Source organism: Jaculus jaculus, chromosome 2, assembly GCF_020740685.1.
Source record: "Jaculus jaculus isolate mJacJac1 chromosome 2, mJacJac1.mat.Y.cur, whole genome shotgun sequence".
In the NCBI taxonomy this organism is placed as follows: Eukaryota; Metazoa; Chordata; class Mammalia; order Rodentia; family Dipodidae; genus Jaculus; species Jaculus jaculus.
In genome coordinates, this window is record NC_059103.1 from 163,502,864 (window position 1) to 163,509,883 (window position 7,020).

The window sequence follows — 7,020 nt, forward strand, 5'->3', positions numbered from 1 at the left end:
ATCCTGGGCAGGAGGAATGGCTCAGCAGGTAAGAACACTTCTGCGCAGGTATGAGGACCTGATGAAGCTTGAGAGACTGCCCACATAAATGGCTAGGCGTGACCATGTATGCCTGTAACCCCAGTTCTGTAGGAGAGCAAAAACCCACGAATAGCTGATAAGGCAAGCTCCAGGATCACTAAGAGACTCGTTCACATAAGAATTGGTGGAAGGAAAAGCGCCAGAGGCCTTGTGGTCCAGGCGACCTGGGCATCCGCGAGCGCACAGTGTGTGGGGATATGGCGCGCCCCGCCACCGCGTCCCCGTCCCCTTCCCGGAGGAAGAAGATAAAGCAGATGGCACCCCGCGGCTTCCTCAGGCGCATCTTTAAGGACACAAGCCTCACCTGCGTCTGGAGGCGCGCAGCGACTTGCTAGTTCAACTGAGCCGCTTGCCGTTCATTCACCGACTGGGCGAAGAGTCCAGGACAAATGCTTGTGAGAATAAATGTAGCATCATCAACAAGGACCATGTAGTGGATGCAGCGAAGGTAATTCTAAAGAAGAGCCTAGGTTAGAAGTCAACAGCTTTTCGAAAATTATATATTTCAAGGAATGATAGGTCATAAGAGCACATTTTTGTATCATTGTATGTTGTTGTTAATTAAAACATTGACTCTCTGAGCAAAGGAAAATAAATTGATGGAAGAACTTTGGAGCTGAACACCTGACACTCTATAGAAGTCTGGCCCCTCAGGCAAGTGCACCCCACCACGTGCGAGGGCAGGGAGAGCGGCATCCTGCATGGGCACATACACCCACCCCCGCCCCAACCCACACCCATGAAAATAAAATTTGTGTACTCATCCTCCTTATCTATCGATTTGGAATATTTTAAATAGATAAGGATAGATTTTTGAGGATAACTACTATCTATAGCAGTAAACAGAAATCAGTGAAATAGCACAGAAATTAGGTGAAACTGGTACTACACTGGTATCTGAGAATAAATAGAAATAATCATTGGGGGCTGGAGAGATGGCTTACCGGTTAAGCGCTTGCCTGTGAAGCCTAAGGACCCCGGTTGGAGGCTGGTTCCCCAGGTCCCACGTTAGCCAGATGCACAAGGGGGCGCACGTGTCTGGAGTTCGTTTGCAGAGGCTGGAAGCCCTGGGGCGCCCATTCTCTCTCTCTCTCCCTCTATCTGTCTTTCTCTCTGTGTCTGTCGCTCTCAAATAAATAAATAAATAAATAATTTTAAATAATAATAATAATCATTGGGCATAAAATTTCATTTTCAAGTAGCTCTAGAGTTAGTACCAAATCTACAACTAATGGTTAAGAAAGTATTGAAAAGTCTAGTGTAGCTGGTATTTAACTCAATTCCATCTGGTAATTCCATCCTCCATTTCTCGACCAATCTCATTGACTAGGCAGAATGGACAATCTTGGTCCTTGGCATGTTACTATATGGTTTTCTAAGTTTCCCATTAGATGTCATATTTTTGAGTTGGAAATCTCAATATGAGCCAGGATCTTTTCCATTTAATCCTTTATATACCTTATGTAGTTAACCTTTTCATCCCAGAAACAGGGTTGTGATGAATCTTTCATTGCACCAAAAACTAGGATTTGCATACAGCAGGCTGTCTACATATCTCTAAAAATACACTGGTGCCATGTAGCCTAATCATCTTCTTTTCTTTTCTGCTCCAGAAGCAAGTCTTTGTTTGGATTTTCAAAAGTGTACGTCCTGTGCATTAGATTCTGTCCAGCAAGCTTTCCCTGTGCAGTGATCCCTTGTATCATTGCTACAAATTGTCAGTGCCCCAGCGAAATGAAGATATTGATTTTGCCATAACTCCTTTCACCACCTCCATAGGAGGCTCTTTCTGTGGATGCAGAAAACGCATTAAAACCCCATGCTGTCATGAGATAGATTAATGCCCTTGTGTCACAGCTCTCCTTGGAAACTGCATCAAACACCAAGTATTAGAACTAGATTACGAGCCACTGAGACATTTGAACATCCCAAGATTGCCACTCTTTTCTATCCCAGGTGAACAATAGTTCCCTTTGCAAATAGACTCCTGAAAATGAAAATGTCTGGGGACAGGGACACCCAGAGGTGCTAGGGTCAGGTCTTCATACATCATAAAGCAGAGTGGCCAGTCATGCAGAGAGTGAAGGAGGCAGCACCACCACACTGGACAGGGAAGGCGGAGAACTGCAGGCTGCTCAGCTGAAAATGTTTTTACGACATAACACAATACAGGTGATATCTAGGAAAGAAATGACTTACCTCAGTGACTTCTTGACCCCCGAGGCTCTAGTAACCTGAAACTCCATCTCAATACTGGTTTCCTCCTCACAGTGTTTAGAATAACAATCTTTGCTGCTTCTTGGTTAAACCTTGGTCTGGATCTCTTGGAACTAATCCCCATTAGGGCTGCCTGATATGCTCTCAGTCGAACCCATTACCTACTTTGTATTGCCATTGCTAATTTGGCATGCTCCAAATTCCATTCTCTTCCCAGAATCCTGTAGACAGTTGCATTTTTCACACCATATAGGCCCTTTTTTTTTTTTTTTTTTTTTTTTTTTTTTTTTTTTTTTTTTTTTTTTTTTTTTTTTGCTAAGCCCCTTACAATAAGGACAGGTCTTCTTCCAGACAATGGGGCATTGTCATTGGGAAGGATGAAATCTTGGGTTCTTTAAGTGTCTGAAGTGGTTTAATAAAATCCTTAATTTCCCATGTTTTCTTTTTCTTTCTAATGACCTTCACAAGGGCTCAAGGGAAATAGGAATTCACAAGTGAGAAACAAAGCAAGTTTATAAGGCCATTGCGTGTTTCATTGCAAGCTGTTTAATATACAACCCCAAAGGGCACTGTGCACATGTGTCGTCATGTGATTGGTCTCTGTGCAGTCATACAGTTCATAGAACTATTGTATATGGCAGCCATAGTTGGAGCCAGCCACACTGTAAGATCAGAGGAAAGAGTAGATTGACCTTGAAGATAAAGTGTACTACTGAGTAAATTTGAAATATTTTTACTCACTGCGGGAAATATTTGTTCATTCAAAATAAGAAGCATCTAGACTTATTCAGTATTCACCTACCAAACCAAAACAAAAAAAAACATTACCAGTCTATGTGCCCTTTTCTGCTCATACACAACCTAGATCATGTTCTTGCATCTATTTCAGGATGTTTTAAATTATTCAGTCTGGGGCCAACTGACATGCAGAATTGTGTTGAACAAATTCCAAGATCAGAACTTCCATTGATTTCTATCACATAAGATTCAATTCTTGAGTTTTACTTGCAAATTAAGTAATTCAGATGGTGCAGAAAATAGATACAATATACTAGGCAAAAATGGACAATTGCTAGATTGTTATCCATCAACTTGCTTGGGAAGGATAAAAGTAAGCCATATAAGCCATGCGGGTCACCAGTGGTACTTCTGGTCACACAATTGAATGGATTCTCAAGTTGAAGACAGACATTACAGCTCTTATGAACACATGCACTTACTCTGGAATTTACAGAAAATTAAATGAACCAAGTTCTGTCTTTTTAAAAGTATCTTGTCATCCTCTTGAGACCAATCACTTGTCAACTGACCATTATTCATCTCATTGGAGTATAATTCTTCATAGAGGAGAAACTGTTAATATTAGCAATTTGAGTGGAAAAGTTCTGTCCACATTTCTCTACTAGGGTTCTAATTACACAGACATTCTGTCATCATGGAGGAATGGCTCCTCAATGAGGCTCAGTTGGTAGAATACTGTCTTAGTAATCATAAGTACTAGATTCAAGCCCCAGCACAGTATAAACTGACAGGGTGTGGTGGCTCATACATGTAACTCCAGATCTCAGGAGGTGAAGGCAAGAGAACCAAAAGTTCAAGGAAGGCCTAGAGAGATGGCCAAGCAGTTAAAGGCACTTGTTTACAAAGTCTGTGACCCAGGTTCGAATTTCCAGTTCCAACATTATATATTATATGTTATATATATATTATATATATATATATAATATATATTATATATATATTATATATATTATATATTATATATATATATAAAATATTTCTATGGCATAAAAGTCAGATTTGCCTATATGCCCCCATGAACTGTCTCTCTTCTCTTCTTTCTCCCCTAGTTTCATATTGGGGCATTCCTTCTCTTGCACTCTATGCCCTATTATTTAAAACTGCTGACCATTCAAAGGATACAGGTTAATGTATGCATAAAGAGATAAATTCAATGTGAAAATTATATTGTCAGAAGCAAATTAGAGGAAGAAGTATTGGTGTGAGGGTAGATGTCAGAATTGTTCATATGAAGATGATTTAGCCCCACAGACATTTTAGAAATCCATTCATCACTATTCTCAAATTTGGAATTGATGTTTTCTAAGAAGCAGAATACTTTGATCATGTTTTCATTTTCTAGGAATAGCTCTGGGCTTTTCACTTTAGTTCCTAGATGCCTCCTTTCATGTGTCTTCCATTATCTTTTTATCAATTTTCCCTTCTTAAACAGACATCAGTCATATCTTAATTTAGTTACATCTGTAAAGACTCTACCAATGTGTTACAACTGAGACACTAGGGGAGCAGTATTTTAATATATAAATACTTTATTGAGAACAGCATAGCCCAAAATAATAAGCAAAAACAAGTAATAGAGAGGATGCCTCAAGCAATGGGAGGAAGAAAGAGATAATGAAAGTTAGGGAAAAGTCTGTGCTTTAATGGGAAAAGAAATCACTAGTAGTTAGGAAGCCTTGTCAGAGATATTTGAGGGGAACCAGCTGGAATAGCTTCTTGTAGATGCCAGGAAAGATTCAAGAGGGGAGTATTGCAGAGTTACATACCATTGAACAGTCATGTAATATTAGACAACATTTAGATTTTCAAGCCTTATCTGGAAAACTTTACATGTAAGATAAAATCCCAGCATTCAGGAGTCAAAAGAAGGAGAATCTCAGTGAGCTCAAGGCCTCCCTGAGACTACATAGTGGATTCCAGGTCAGCCTGAGCTAGAGCAAGACCCTACATTGAAAAACCAAAAATAAATAAATAAAATAAAATTTAGCTCATTCTGCTTAAGTAGGACTCCTTAAGAACTAAATGAGACTGTCTGGGCATCTTTAAGAACCGAATCACATACAAAATCACTGAAGTCAAAGGGACATGATGACAGATGATGATGTTGAAACTCCCAATCCTTTCTCTCTTCATTAAAGTTTGAGAGTTAAGATGATGTTAATGAAGTGAACAGCACATACTTTTGAAGCAACTTATTATTTTTACTATATTATCTTCTTTAAATAATGTAAATACATAGTGAGTAATCAAATATGGCAGAAGGCCTCAAAGCAAAGAGTAAGCATCTCTCTATTGCTAACACCTCAAATCTTCCAGACCCATCTCTCATCCCAAGGCAATGACACATAATTTGTTTTATTTCTATTCCTTAGGTGTTTCTTCCCTTTAGATGATTAGTTTCTATTCTTATCAACTTCCAGATTTCTCTATCTAAAAATATTTTATTAATTAATTTATTTACTTGCAAGCAGAGAGAGAGAAGAGACACAGATAGAGAGAGAATGGGTATGCCAAGGCTTCTAGCTACTACAAATGAACTCCAGATGCTTGCACCACTTGGTATATTTGGCTTTGTGTGGGTACTGGGGAATTGAACCTGGGTCATTAGGTTTTGTAGGCAAGTACCTTAACCACTGAGCAATCACTACAGACCCACATTTATCTATTGATTAAATGTTATGATGTGTAGGAGACACCTACTCATGCCATTTTATTACTCTCCCATTTTTCTATCAATGAAATAATTGTATGTCCAGTATGGTTACCCATTCCAAATAGCAAAGTTGTCACTTATTTTATATGTTTAAGTATCAAAGATAGAAAACATTTTTCTTATTTATATATATATTTGATTTAAAATGGGACTTTCTTTTTGGCAATTGCAACATTCAAGACTTTTGAAGCATACCTATAATTGCATTACAACATGGAATGTGACTAAATAAAATTGAAGCTTGATTAAAATGAGGGTTGCAATGCAAAAGTTAAATAAAGAGTTTAAATGGTGAGAAAACTAAATTGGATTTCTAAACTGACTTTCACTTTGATCATCAGAGACGTTATATATTACATTTTGATAGCTCAGAGAATGACTGACATGGTAAATTTATAGAGTTTCTTTCCACTTAAATGAACAGCAGAATGTATTTGCAGAAGCAGATTAATGTTTCTTAGAAATTTATTAACACCTGTTTGTTTTTCTGCACTTATGTTGGTATGTGAGTTTTCTTCCCTGTGTAAATTCCATTCTTATTTTTAAAAACAAAGTGTAATGAGATGGAAAGATCTGTTTCACACATTACAGGAGTGAATGTAGTCAAATGCATTCACATACCATTGATCAGAAACATGATGAGGGCTGAAGAGATTTCTGAGTGGTTAAGGCACTTAGCTGTGCAGCCTAAGGATCCAGGTTCTATTCTCCAGGTTCCACATAAGCTAGATGTACAAGGCAGCACATGCATCTGGAGTTCATTTGCAGTGGCTACAGGTCCTGGTGCACTTCTCTCTCTCTCTCTCTCTCTCTCTTATCTGTAATGAATAAATAAAAATAAACCTTAAATAAACACAAAATGAAAGATAATAAGACATTTTGCAAAGCTTGAAGGTAAAACCCAAAATGATCTTTTTTTCTCACTTACTATTTAGGAGGAACATTGTCCTTGGAGTGCATAGCTTCCACAGATCCTAACAAGAGTATTTGCTGTAATTCTCCAAAATCAGAGTGGTGAGTGATGGACAAGTAGAGAAGCAACCTCTTTTCTAAGTATTTTAATGACACAGAACCCTCCCTGGGAATGCAAAAGACCCCCATTAGACTCAGGTTCCATAGTTTCATTTAGTTCTTGGTGCCAGTTATACATCCATGATGCAGTCCCACTGTATTTAACAAATCCATTGATGGCCTTTACTGGCTTTAGA

General features: G+C 38.5%; 1 pseudogene; it reads left to right on the forward strand.

Moving 5' to 3' along the window:
• Positions 1 to 278: 278 nt before the first annotated feature.
• Positions 279 to 556, forward strand: LOC123458701 (annotated as a pseudogene).
• Positions 557 to 7,020: the final 6,464 nt, after the last annotated feature.